The sequence below is a fragment of the Leptinotarsa decemlineata genome, unplaced genomic scaffold (assembly GCF_025532065.1).
Source record: "Leptinotarsa decemlineata unplaced genomic scaffold, Ldec_3_MD MMD2_tig00026316_RagTag_RagTag, whole genome shotgun sequence".
Classification (NCBI taxonomy): domain Eukaryota; kingdom Metazoa; phylum Arthropoda; class Insecta; order Coleoptera; family Chrysomelidae; genus Leptinotarsa; species Leptinotarsa decemlineata.
The window spans coordinates 1,782,058-1,796,531 of record NW_027412685.1 but is presented as its reverse complement, the minus strand read 5'-3'; the positions used below and the strand labels follow the sequence as shown (position 1 = coordinate 1,796,531).

Below are 14,474 nucleotides of genomic sequence, written 5' to 3'. Positions count from 1 at the left end.
TTGAATATAAAAAAGGAGATTGTCTGAGTTCTGAACTCAAGGTGTTGAAATGAAGAGTGACATCTTTGCCCAATCGCTTCTTAGGATATAGGTACAGTTGAGTTTTTGTTTACGTTTGCTCTTGTATGATAGGAATGCGATACTGAAACTAGGCTATCTTTATTTTTGCATTGATGTATTAAAATTTTGTGAAAGAATAGCTGTCTGATATCAAAACAAAATATTTCATTATACAGGAGATTTGTGGAGTAATATCTATCTTTTTTGAATATTATTGTGATCAAAATTATTTGTAAAGTTTGTAATTTTTTTTAAATGAGGGCTAGGTACACCTCCCCAGCCTATTATGCCATACAAGAGCCTAAATTCAACGAGTGCATAATATCTAGCATCTTTGATTATACTCTGAATTTATATATTAATTTTCTGAGAGAATTTGTTACGTTGTCAACATGTATATTCCAAGTGTCTCTCAACAATGACACCAAGGTATTTGATTTGGTCAGTTGCGCTAATTTCAAAAGTAGTTACGTGATTGTGGAAAGATAACTTTTCATAATTGTGCAAGTTGAAAGCATAACAGCTCAGCGGTAGGAACATAGATTTTTCAAAATTGATGGTGAGTAGTTTGTGATTAAACCAATGTATCAGATGGCTGAAATCTTCTACGCTATAAAAGATAGCCGTATCGTCAGCAGAGCTAATGATATTTCCACATGTTTGCAAAGTGAGTAAGCTGTTTATATAAATCACGAATAGGTTTGACTCCACAAAGTACAGTTCTTCCTTCACTTATACATCCGTTTATAGTCACAAATTGTTTTCTTGGGTCCAAATAAGATTGAAAAAATTTCAAAGCATTTTTTCGGATGCCAATACTGTCCAAGGCTTCCAACAACTGTGAATGTTCGACAGTATTCAAAAATGCCTGTCATCTGTCAAATTTACTCTACCATTTTTTCGTGTTTGCACATTGAAATTATGGTTCTTTGATGCTTTAGTTGTTCTAAAAAATAAGTTAACATCCTTTACAATTCACACTCTCTATCAATTCCGAATATATATCAAATCTTGACTTGGTAATTTCATTTTTAGTTTGATTGGATGAAAACATTCAAACACACAATTGTACTCAAGTGAACGGACTTCCATTCATTGGAATAAATACAGTACCTACTACCGTTTATTGGCTGCATGAGCCAAAATTTGATGAATAGTCATAACTTTAAGGAAGGAAAATGAGATCCTCATGAAAACTTTCACTTGTGTTATTTCCATAATTTTTCTTTTATAAATATAAACAATCATGAAATGAATAGATGAGGTAGTTTTTGACATCAAAAAAATGGCATACCGCAGGGCTCTGTAATCAGCCCCACTTCATTCCTTGTGGCCTTTAATGATGCGCTACAAAATCTGCAGAAACCAGTTTAGGCAAGACTTTTTGCTACTGATTTAATTATATTTGTGAAGGGAAAAAATATTCAAAATATGGTCAATATTCTGCAAGGGGAATTAAATAAGTTAGAAAGCGGTTTTCAATTTTCTTGCAATAAAACTAAATATATTATCTTCACAAAAAGTCAGAATAAATTCCAAAATCTACCAAACTTAACTTTCAAGAATGAAACATTAGGATACATAAATGAAATAAAATATTTGGGATTGATATTTGACCAGTCACTGTCATGGAAAACCTATATTGAATATCTTGTTACAGTATGTCAAAAAAGGCTAAACCTCTTGAAATGCTTAACAAATAAACAGTGGGGCACAGATGGTAGGACATTATTGACTTTATATAGAACATTAATGAGGTCAAAATTATACTACGGTTGCGTATGCTACTCATCTGCTTCCGCGTGCACCCTCACAGCTCTGTATACAATACATAACAACTCACTTAGAATCATCTCTGGAGCATTTATCTCAAGTCCGGTTGACAGCCTACTCTGTGAACTTGGAGAGTTACCTTTAAAGCTTAGAAGACATGACCTGACACTATCATATGCAGCCAGGTGACAAGCCCATCAAACTCGACAACTCTTCATTGTCCCAGTCACTCCCACTACAAAAATAAATATTCCATTTCATGAACGAAAAATGCTTTCCCTCAACCTCATACAGATGAAAGAATTTCCACAAATCCATTCCAAACTTTCAAAAAGAATTCCTCCATGGCGTATTCCCTTACCGAATATAAATACTCAGCTACTATCCATGAGCAAACTAACCACAAATCCCCAGCTGATTACCAAACTATATCTCAATACCCACTTCACCAGAAAATTTTCACTGACGCCTCAAAAACAACTCGTGGTATAGGATGTGCATTCGTAACGAACGAGACCGCCTGTAAATTTTCTTTACATGATGCTAGGGTGTATTTTGCCGAATGATAATTTTAAAATACTAGCAGTAGAGGGATGCAATGAAACACCACTAACAAGTTACCCAGCTAGGTCAATGGTCGTAGGTTCGATTAATAATAAAAAACAATGGTTGTTCTTTCTAGCGCCACCTAATTTTGGCCAAAAAAAAGGAAACTGCCTTGATAACTAAGGAACACACTACTGCATTATATCAGTAAAATTTCAATTATAAATAATCGCAAATATGTCTTTATACAAATATCTGGAAAAAAAGATTCAGCTTCAGCACTGGGGAAATATCGGATGGTAAAGAAATATTCAACATTAGTTTAAACAAACATGTATATTTGTATGGAAAAGCACAATACTAAAGGTACAGAATACCCCGACAGAATCTTAAATTAATTGTGGTTGAACTCCCACAATATGGGCTGAAAAACTATTAGTATCAGAACTACTGATGCAAAGCAAATAATATTGACAGTTGTGAATGTAGGGGATGCTGATTTGTGACGTCACTTCAGAGTACCGAAATAATGATAATAATCTTACTGAATAATAATCAACATATAAATGAATATCCCAGAAACATTTGAATAAATATCTAAAGAAATATCTTAGCTCTTTGAACACCCTCCTTCCGGGGTATTAGGGTTGCTACGATGGCTGCAGTCAGCTCCGAAAGAGTCTAGGGCGGTCTTCAGTCTGTTGTAATGGCTGAGAGCTGCTCTCGCTTAAGAGACTAACACACCGGTGGTGTCTTATACGGAATAGTTGACCATATAGAGGCACAAGAGTGGAAGAATCCAATGAAGAGAACTGATGAGGAAAACGAAACCCAAGCTGGCGGTTCTACGGGCCTTCACAGTCGATGGCTCAGCCGGAGTCAAACACCCTAAAGAGTGAACATATAAAAATATACGCGGTAGAACAAATATGGTTCATATGTGCATTTACAAACCTCTCAGTTGAGGGTGTTTCCACTAACAGATGGTAATTGATTTGGTCCCAGTGTAGAAAGAATCCAACAACAACCTGGTTTCAACGGAAGTGGGCGGTGGAGATGGTCCAAACATATGAATAATCGGGTCTTAAAATAAATACGATTCATGTAGGTACACCTCCATCTGATAGAACATAACCTCTTACCGGTGCTTTATAAATCCGGCGAATTGCCGAAGGGATTTCTGCGTCTCGACAAAAATATAGGTTTCAGACAACCACTAAACAACGCCAGAAATCGCCGAGTCCGAAAATCTCGAAATCCCAGAATGGATGCAAAAATTGCTGCAAGATAATTCGGATCACGCACCACCTTATTCATCAAACTCCACAATCAAGAGGAAAGACAATTGACAAAATAGTCATTTCAGAACAGATCGGTGACAGTGATGACAGGTCGATTAAAATACCAGAGGTGACACTCTACTTCCGCATTCAGCGAAATAGTCGGCCTTGAATAAAGGTAATTCCGAACGGAATACCTACGATATTTCTATGGCCAAAATCCACATCTCAGCAAGAAAATAGCCAGAGCTTCGAATATGAATCGCACAGGGATAAAGATCTCAACTATAAACAACGCTCAGTGGCGTACCCGATATATTTTCCTTTTAATATTGACATGGAGCTAGTGCAAAATTCGCCCGTAACAATGAATCTGCCACTATTCTCACTGGAGAACTTTATGCCATCTATAAAGCTCTTTCATTCATTAAAATGGCACCTGGTAAAGAGTTTTTGATAATTACGGACTGTCTCAACTCCCTTATTTCCTTGTCGAAAATATATACCCATCACTTACTGGTAAATACGATTAAAGAGGAGATGAAACAACTTGATACCAGGACAGTAACCCTGCTATGGGTTCCTTCACATACTGGAATTTCTGGAAATGATATAGCCGATAAACTTGCCAGAGAAGCTGTAGAAAATCCAGCATGTACTCTTAGTATGAAAGCATTGCCGATATATCTCAAATTCTATTTCCATTGCAAAATTGTAGAAATGTGGTCACTGGTCTCAAAAATCTTCCAAACTTAAGGAAATCAAGGCTACATTATATCCTTGGAACAACAAACCAACAAAACGCTTCCATCAAGTCATAATTACCAGATTTCGACTGGGCCACACTCGTCTTACGCATGAACATCTACTGAGGAAAGAACCGCCACCAAAATATTTCGCGTGTGAAGTGCTTGTGACTGTTAAGCACGTTCTGGTAGAGTGCTCGCTCTTCACAGTTGAGAGACTGAACAATAAAATTCCCTCCAACCTAAGTGAAATTTTCCAAAATACCAATACCAACAATATTGTTGAATTTCTTAAAGAATGTAACCTTTTATTCCAACTGTAATGTAAACAACTGCATATTTTTGATATATTTTATATGTTTGCCGCTAATAGCTACGGCTGATGCGGTTTTTTCTAAATTAAAAACAAAAATGTAACTCAACTTCCTTTATGTTATACTTATGCATTGAGTTGAAATTGCACCGACTGCCGTTTTTATTTTAGCTATTCAACCATATTAAATTGAATAAAACAAAAATAAAAAATATTGTCTATACTTCTTTTGTGTTGCTATTTGTTATGAAATTTAATAATATAACTGTCATTCGGAATATACTTCACGGTTAAATCTCATTTTGAAATATTCTTGTTATGAGTCGTACTTGCAAAAAATGGTCATTACTTACTGGAATGATTTACAATGCTTGTCTTCTAGCATCGACAAGCTTCAATCTCACGAGTAATGGTAACATTTCTCAATCGTTGAATAATATACTATTATTCACTATTGAATTGAAATGTCAAATTAACCCGATATTGTCTTAAAAATCTTAGATTTTCTTAATTCAAGGACATTCGTTACGAATACATACGCGCCTTAAGGATTCTTCTTCGATGTTGATTTTGTATCCTATACTGTATCCTAAAGAGTAAATCTTGACAGTCACTTAATCTCACATATTTTCTTTTTCTAGGCCGATTTGAGAAATGAATAAATTATTTCATCTCATAATAACAGTGAAAGTATATACGTCCAAAAAGTCATTTCTACTTCGATTCGACCAGTCCCAAAAAAGCAAAAAAAAGGAAGAGAACAACATAATCAACAGAAATCCACAAATGACGGTGGCGTAAATATATTACAAACAGTATATCAGAGTGTTAACGAAAATCACGTATGAGACTCTCACGTATTTTTGTTATACAACTGAAAATCTGCATGACACGATTGATAACTGAAAATCATGGCATTTAACACCTGTAAAATATTCTAATGATCCGTTCTTGAGATTCCAGCAATTCGTGTTTACGACTTGCTGGAATCTCAAGAACGAAATTAGTAACAATTATTTTCATGTTCACTAACAAAATTAATGTCAATAAAATTTTTCAATTTCTGAGATCATTTGGTATAAGCGCCTTTGGAACACATATTTTTTATTTATTTCATAAAAAAAATTATGAGTTCAATATTTCCATACCAAAAATAACTTCATACCTGCTAAATTTCAATCGCCTTCGATTTCAGAAAAAATAAAAGAATATTGATTTTAGCAGAATATAATCTTTATCCTTTATCCTCTTGTTCCAACAACAAACTCACACCAAAAGTACAGAATCGCACTGTGTATTTATCATCAAGAGGTTAAAAAATATTTAGATTATTTGTGACATATAATTTGTAATTTTATCATAATTATGATACATTCGAACATCAGTATTCTTGTAAACACTTATGAAGATCCAGGAAGTATACCAAACATAATAAATTAGACATTGAAGATTGAGAACAAACATTTATCACTTATAATAGGGGAGCCCAAGCGGGAATTTCGGGATTTACTAAAGCGCTGCAGATTAATATACAGGGGGTTACCTTGTACCCGATTAAGTACCTCCACCAAATATGAGCCCCATATATAAGGGCGCCTGTGAGGGATGAAGGAACAGATTAATAAAAAAAAAATTGATCATCAGAAATTCTCAAGCGCGTCAGATTAAGATAGAGTGAGTTGATTATCTGCTAAAAAGTGTATATTCCAGTAATCTGACAATTTGATGATGACGTTAAGAAAGGGGAGGGCAGCAAAGTTGTAAAAAAATAACATCATTTCGACATTCTCGAGCGTAGATAGTTTTTTTTATCTTGAAGGAAATAATTCAAGGATAACCAAAAATATATAATCTGACGATTTCCGCAAGTCGAAATAACAAAATTTCGTCGATAAAGTTAAATGCGTGCAGCTGTGTGATACCTATATTTCCCTCTTCGAGTTTCTATTCCTCTATTCTCTATTCACTTTTTCTCTATTTATTACTCTCTCACTCCGTCCCCACCCTGAATTCTGATCACAGGGTCTCGTTCGTGATGAAGATGATGATTAATTAATCAATTAATTCATGGATGCAGCCGTTAGTACATGGTAGGATATCATAATGAAGAAAAGATAAATTAAACTTTCTATGTTTTTACCACTTTTATTTGTAACTAACGTTACTGCAGTTTCGTCCTATAAGGACATTTTTAAACTTATACAATATATAAGGACATTTTCAAACTTATGCAATATATAAGTTTGAAAATGTCACTATAGGACGAAACTACAGTAACGTTAGTTACAAATAAAAGTGGTAAAAACCATAGTAAGTCTCATTTATCTTTTCTTCATTAATTAATTAATCAATTGATTATATTATAAAAAATGAAATTGTTTTGAGCATTTTTTTTATTATTTTCTTATAAATACAAGTATTCTACTTAAAAAACATACACTTATTCATTTGCACGCTATTTTCTGAGCTTTTCAATTGATTGAGTTCAACGAATTAAAAAAATAATTAAAAAAAATTTTTGTCAGATTGAGCGAATCCCTCTAGATGACGATGAACCATATATATCCTAATTTGACGCGCTTGAGTATTTCAAAATGACGAATTTTCTTTGCACATTATAATAATGGCCGCGAGTTTGCGTCAGATCGAAATCGTCAGATTATTGAATGAGAGCTTTTTTTTTGTTGCACTTAACACCCTCTTAGAAAATCTGACGCGCTCGATTGAATTTTTTTTCTTTTCATTTTTAATCCTTACGTACAATCACATCATAAAAACGATCAGATTAACATACCAACATTATTAAAAATACGTAGGACATTGATGCTATTAATATCTGACGCGCTCGAGTATGTCCATTCAACAGTATTTTTTTACATATTTAAAAAACTATAGACACTTCCCCCACCGATGAAAAGGTATATACTATATAACATTTTTTTCTTCTTATCATCTAAGCTTTGCAACCTAATATGTCTCAATGACGCTCGAGTAAATTCCAATTTTGCATCGTGGGCTCCCCTGCTATTATGAACGATATAACCATACACGAAGTACCAAATATAAACTACTACGTAGCATTATGATGGTGAAGCATGATATTCAATTTTCACTTTGCTATGTTTCCAAAGAGATTATTGTTTGAGAGAGTTTTTTGCCAGAATGAAGTATAATTTTGGAAAAATCATATGCTGGCACATTAAGGCATAGTCAAGTTACTTGGAAGCCCATAGATATTGAAACTTTACAAAAATAAAAAAAAACAATTTCAATCGTTAGTTCTATGAAAAAATGGTTCATTCACCAGGAAGTGATACCCAAATTTTTCTATTTCGAAAGAAAATCGAGTTTCTGAAATGACAATGAATACACTACTATCGACATTTATCCCCCTTTTCAAAGTACGTTCCGAAATGTATATGATTTTTGTAAAAAAGGAAAAGTAATATACGACATAACTATTCAATAAGTTCTACTCAATAAGATATCTTTAACAAAATTTCAAACAAAAAGTCTTCATTTCGTAATATGAAATGCTTCTTGATTTCAGAACTAACCATTAAACTAACCTCAAGCACAGTTAAAATCATGAAATTATAGGAGGATGAAGAAAATAAAATTATTTTTCAACGACAAAATTCAAGCACCACAGGAAAATCCTCAAGTCGCTCTAAGATCGGTGCCTGTGGGAAAGCAGCGAATATCATTGGATTTGAACTGCTCAAGATTTAATCCATTTGGAAAAACATTTCCAGGAAGTTTATTCCACATGAACGCTGTTCTCCAAATGAAAGAGTTATTAAACAGTGAAGTTCGAGGTGTACTGAGTTGAACCTCAAAACGATGAACAGCCACAGTCCTTCGCGTATTTCTGATATGAACCGCTCTTGGTGGAATCAAATGTGCCAAGTGTCTATAGGATATATGTGCATATGGATATATGCAATATATATAAGTTTTACGATGTTGCCAAGTTCATAACAAAGGTTAGTAATGTCAAGACCACCGTTTTTACTCGATTTTAGAAAAACTACTGACAAAATAATCGTAAAAAATAACAAACAAGGTAGCTTTCTCTTATGCAGTTATCCCAGTATCGGTAAAAAGGTCCATTAGTAATATTTATGTGGAAATACTTTTTTCAGAATCCATATTTATCTTGCTTCATGTTAAAAGATTACGAATTCGCATACAGAAACTTGAAATGCAGGTGTGGAATATAATAATAATAATAATAATTTTATTTGCTTTCTGATTAAGGTATCAATACAATTCTGAATAAGAACAAAACAAGAACTTATGAAGCAGTAAACTGCTTGTATGTAAGGAAAGATAATATATATAATTTAAAATTTTTTGTATGAGAACTATTTCAAGTTAATATTAAGGTATATAGATTAATGGACATAGTACAGTAGATTCAAATTAAGAATAACTTTACATTATGAAATTCATATGATAGCACATATACTCGATATATGCGTGGCGTAATAGGAAACAGTAATAGAGATATAGTATTCATATTGTTACATACATACATGTTACATACATTTAATAAGTTAATTAAGACATACTTTGTTAGTGACACCAAAAAGAAAACTACAAATTATTTAGAATACAATTCTCATGATAAAATTCATATTGCATGTACATGGTATAGAACACATAGAGAACTCATAAGTCTTAATATCAAGATGAACATACATGGTGTAACCATTTTGGAATTCATGAATATTGGATTGAAAATTGTTCTTTCTGAAAGAAATCAGAATGTGGCTCAATAGCGGTTATCCTCATATTGTTTTACTCTATTCCACCATAGGAATTCAAAATGTGTTATGACGATTTCGATCTTGTTGATTGCCTGTTTTCTGATCTGATATGGATGTATTTTTGTTTAGTCTTTTCAGGTGGCCTTCGAACATAAAGTAAGACATTGGTTGTGAAAGGTGTATAGGTGATTGTTAGAAACGGTGTTTGTAGTTTCTAAAGCCACCTGGTTGTTAGGTAACTGTTTTTTTCTCTCAATAGTTGAAGCATTCAGAAATGTTTTTTGATATGCATTGATTCTCTTCTGAAGCATATTTCATCATACGTTTTTGTGGAAAAACCTCTCTTCTAAAAATATTACCTCCTCACTTGAATGAAATTCCTACACAAACTTGACGATACATTGTAATAAAAATTAATTTTGAATCTGTTAATGTGGACATTTCAAATAATTCAATTTGAGATGACCAATTTATAATAAACCTTCAGCCGAATGAGAGCACTTTTAAAAAACGAGTCACCTGGGATTTGACTAGGCTATTATATACCAGACACCAAAATGTTTACCGAAACAAAAGGAACGATTATTGATAACTACGTAGAATGGTTCTTGACACTAGAAGAGTAATTTGTACTTGAGGATTCTTCGTTTCTGTTTGTCGGCAACGAGACTGCTCAGCACGTCAGGTGTGCTAGGAATAACTACTCTCCATTAGGTAAATAATATTCTGTGTATGAAAAATGTAGCACCATCAGTCATGAAAAAACCGGTTGTCGCTTCCACATCCAGTAGTCATAATATGGGACAAAGTATTCAAAATGTTAAACATACAATAAGTTCGATTTTGTTTTATGAATATTAATATGTTTATTCACTAATTGGGTTTATGTTTATAAAACATGTAGATTATTGTAGATAGTCTATAAGGAAATTGATGTGGTTATTAGAACCACATAACTGATGACATGTTCGTGACTAAGTTAATTAATAAAATATATAGGCATGATGTACGGCATGGAGTTATACATTTTTTAACATGAAGACGAATTAACTTCATTCAGTACACATTATAGTTAATTTTGGGAAATCGAGAACAAAAATAATCGTATTTTTGAGTTGAGTTTGGTCATTACATTTTTTTGATTCTATTGAAAACACTTCCTCCCCACCAGAACAAAAATTGTGTCTTTCAAAGCGCGTTTCGCTAACCATATCAGCATCATCAGGAGATCTTTTCAATAGATTCATTTTACGCCAGACGTTCCAGATTCCACTTCTCATATTTATTGACTTCCTGAATGGAAACAAGTTTGTTAAATATTTTCATTCAGTTCCAAAGTACCAGTAACATAATTTTAAATCGAAAGTGTTGAAGATATAGCGCGTGTATCCGCTAGTAAATTTTTCAAACTCTTACTATATTGAAAATTCGTCAATTTTTACAAAAATTCTTCATTGTTAGTTGGACTTGCTCATTTAATGAAAGCAAATATAAAAAAAAATGTTAAACCACCTGTAATAAATGCTAGTCATGTTATGCCATGTATAGACTTATCTGATATGAGTTTATAATTGTATGTGATGCAAATGTTATGAATTTCAATTACGAATTCTTATCTAGAAAGGTGTATTGTTAATTACTTCCGTATTCGACCTTAATGTAACCTCACAAATAAATTCCATACAAATAATTCAATTTTTGAATACCTAATGTTACAATAACAAAAATATTCATTGTTTACCATTACCTCGTCTCCACGTTGTTTATGAAAGTACCTTTCGAATTTGTGGTATCCTCATGAAAAAATTCTGAGGGCGTTATTTCAGGTAAACAGACAGGCCCTTTAATAGGAGCTTGTATGAATATTACTCAGCCACTGCTGTATAGGCTCGTAGTGATGTGGAGATACAACTGTGGAAAAGTAACTGCACCAACTACACAAGTCAAATTTTGGATATGTTTTGTAACTTTTCGAACCAACGTCACTTCTATGAACGTGCTCAGTGCTTAGAAAATATTTGAATTTCGCTGATTTTAACAGTGAATTCAATATTTAAGTATATATTGAATTATATGCAAATACCTACTCTTTGCTTACTGAAAACCAGTTATTTTAAGTTATTGTCAATCCGTTAGTACAGTATATTACGATTGATTCATCTTCTCAAGCTGGTATATTCTGTTCTGTTTGAAATCTGTTTTTCCGTTAATCAGCTGTCGCCCCCATATGAACGACAACTCTCAGAAGTTGAAAAACTTGTGCGAGCTAAGGACTAACGAGGTCTTACCTTTCAACCTTCTATTGTAATCAACAGTCGTCAAAATGTCGAATTGTGGAATCCCAGAAAAATCTCAAAAATCCCAGAAAAACAAATATTGTCTTATAATTTTAGGGAAATGATATGGCTGTGCGCTTGACTAGCAGGACAAGTGACTGATACATCAACAATGACAAATCCAGAATACTGTTATAAACAAAATAGGTCTCTCCAAATCTCCAAAATGTGTTGAAAAGAACAGAAGTTTCACACAAAAATGCAATGAAATTCAACAGAACTCTTTTTGTGATAACTCACGTGAAATAAGTGACACAAAGGTTTCTCAAGTCCCAAGCATTGCCAGCTTTGACAAATTTTTTTTGATCACCAAAACAAATTTTCTGTTGATAAAAAAATTGTATTGAATTTCTTCTGATATCGATATCAATGAAAATATTCATAGATAAGGAAATTTTCATAAATTATTTTGAAACGATTTTGACTGATTTTCTCCTAAGTGAAATGGGATTCCAAATCGAGTTAATTTATTATTTAGTTGTTATCTATTGATAGTGATGCAGTTGGATTGGAGATAACTTCACTTGATGTTATTCATATTTTTTCAATTTGTTTTGGATGGTAATTATGGTAATTTCTAAAATGTGTAATAGGAAGTTCTGTATTGTATGTGTTGATTTTCTCTCCATAGACATATTCCATATGTCCATATATTCCATATACATTCCATATACAATACAATGTAGGGAATGTGGTTTATTGGAATGCATATAATACTGGATTTTGATAAATTTTGAGATGGTTATTGAGGAAAGTTACTGATAGATACTACTGAATATATTGTCTTGAAAAATAATATAGGTTAAGAACAAAAAAGGAATGCGTAAAAAATTATAAAGAGTTCGTGGACTCCAGAAAGTTATAACTCAATGCAATTTGAAAATCATATTACTGGTCTTGACTCTTTTATGTTCTACCATTGGAACGAATGGACGGTGGATGTCGTTCAATAATTCCTGAGCGATGCTCAAACGACGGTTTTTTTGGTCAAAATTCAGCAATTTTTGAACGAACTTCGGTGCCAAAAGCTTCGTTCCCAAAATTATCGAAAAAACTGCATGGCATGAACCAATCGATATGCCTACATCCTCAGCAACTTCTCTAGTAATGATTCGACTCTTCATAACAATTTTTTTCACTTTCTCAACATTTCCATCGGTTGTTGATGTGCTGGGGCGTCGAGGTCGAGCATCGTCATTTACATTTTTTGAAGATATTGATCTTCCAATGTCATTCAAAGAATAATATGTAGGGTGTCTTCAGAGGCTCCAATAAATTCAAAATATTTCAGAATATTTAGTGACACGACTATCGTCAAACTTAAATCAATCCGTTTCGTCTTTGACCAATGCGTGATAATTACCATATTCAACGCCAGAACCATAGTGAACAATGACTGCATGAAGATTATAATAGTGGTCTGCTATATTGAAGTGTTCATCTATTTCGAACCTTCGTAAGAGTTTGGTTCTTCCGTCAGAGGTTGAATCATGTTTGAAGATAATCAGTGTTATTATCAGATCAACTGGTGCCTCAGTTATATTTATTGTCTTATAATAGTCAGTTAGTTTGGCGCATATTTGGCAATGCAGTTGATCATCACCCGTTAAAAGTTCTATTTTCAGATAATTCAACAATAAGCTTTGCACGGATTCGTTATCAGTCATATTAGGAAACGCTAGTTGGAATTCAAAAAAGTCACATACGTTTTTACTACCTCTTGAATATGTACTACAAAGTAAACTATTGTATTTATGATGCATTGTTTGGAACCTTTGGTGTAGTAACGAATATTACTGGAGTTTTTTCCCAACACCAAATCGTTATTTTTAACACCTCGAAGTGTTAAAAATAACGATTTGGTGTTGGGAAAAAACTCCAGTAATATTCATTTTTTGAACTAGGGTAAACTAGGATTTTTCCAGCTAAAGATCTACAAATATACGACGAAATGGACCGTACGGAATCATTCAATCCAGAGAGGTCAGGAGTATTGATTCTGCTATTTTCCTGCTCATGAAGATTATTCAACAAAAGCCCCAAAAATTCGGAACAATCTTCTTGTTGTCCTAACGAGTATCTGATGTAATCTAATGAAGACTGTAGGAAATCGGTTGGTGGAGAAGATTATACATTCTTATGTAATTGGAGCTGCATGAACAGGTGTTTGAGTTTGGTGAGTAAGTAGGAAACATTATCGTTCTCGTTCATTGTTGAAACCTCGTTCTTGAAATTCTTCGTCATGAACAATACTTGTTAAATGCTGTTCATGTAGCAAGTGTTTTATAAATGATCTAATCCAATTTTCTTCGCAAGATATTCAAGACAACTGTCTACTAATTCGTAAGGAAAAACATATTCCACAGAATCTGAATCAGAACTATTTCTCAAGCTACAATCGATCCTTTCAAGTGATGAAGGGTTTCGTAAAGAATCGATTCGGTGTTTGCGTCATAAAGCTCTTCCATTGAAAGAGAACCATAACCACGAGGATACAGCTCATATTTGGGGGCAAAATGACCTATATCCATTGACCGCATTAAGATATAACAGAAATATTGATAACAATATTCTAATGAGATATCTTTTGAAAAGAATTCATCTGTTGAATAAAAACATCTTGTAACAAGAAAATTTTTCAGTTACTT

The 14,474-nt window shown here is 33.3% G+C and overlaps 1 protein-coding gene and 1 long non-coding RNA gene across 2 annotated transcripts in view; both read right to left on the bottom strand.

Moving 5' to 3' along the window:
* Window positions 1-14,474, bottom strand: part of LOC141485318 (uncharacterized) — a 327,725-nt gene that overhangs the window by 252,776 nt on the left and 60,475 nt on the right. The window lies entirely within an intron of this gene.
* Window positions 2,701-4,825, bottom strand: LOC141485320 (uncharacterized). The gene is made up of 3 exons (XR_012467143.1): window positions 3,522-4,825; window positions 3,334-3,462; window positions 2,701-3,267 (listed from the first exon to the last, which is right to left on the bottom strand). It is a non-coding gene; the product is annotated as an uncharacterized lncRNA (long non-coding RNA).